The sequence below is a fragment of the Wasmannia auropunctata genome, unplaced genomic scaffold (assembly GCF_000956235.1).
Source record: "Wasmannia auropunctata unplaced genomic scaffold, wasmannia.A_1.0 LD336092.1, whole genome shotgun sequence".
In the NCBI taxonomy this organism is placed as follows: domain Eukaryota; kingdom Metazoa; phylum Arthropoda; class Insecta; order Hymenoptera; family Formicidae; genus Wasmannia; species Wasmannia auropunctata.
In genome coordinates this window covers 3,523,296-3,523,749 of record NW_012026798.1, presented here as the reverse complement: position 1 = coordinate 3,523,749, position 454 = coordinate 3,523,296, and positions in this window count along the sequence as shown.

The window sequence follows — 454 nt, the reverse complement described above, 5'->3', positions numbered from 1 at the left end:
TATGCAATTAAGCATTTTGCATAAGCGCCGATGTACAACGGCTGTCACATAATACTTTTGTGTAATACGTGATTTTTCAGGTACAATCAAAATATCGATGAGATCGCCGAACGTGTTAAAAATGCATTTTAGCATTTTTGCACAAGCGCCAATGTACGGCTGCTGTGATACATTAGATTCGCGTAATATAATATTCTTTCAATCTAAATGTCTCGCGGTCATCGAACATATGTTAAAAAATGCAATTAAGCATTTTGATCTAGCGCCAATGTACGGCAGCGAGATCACGTCACGAAATCAAACGATATCTGCAACATTTGCGAAAAATAGGCCACACCCATTAGTTTCGGTATATATTGTAAAGATTTTGATACACCTCATCAGTGGTGAGATTTAATGCAAACAAGTGATTGTGAAAATGTAACTCTTGTTATTGAACATCGAAGAAATAATA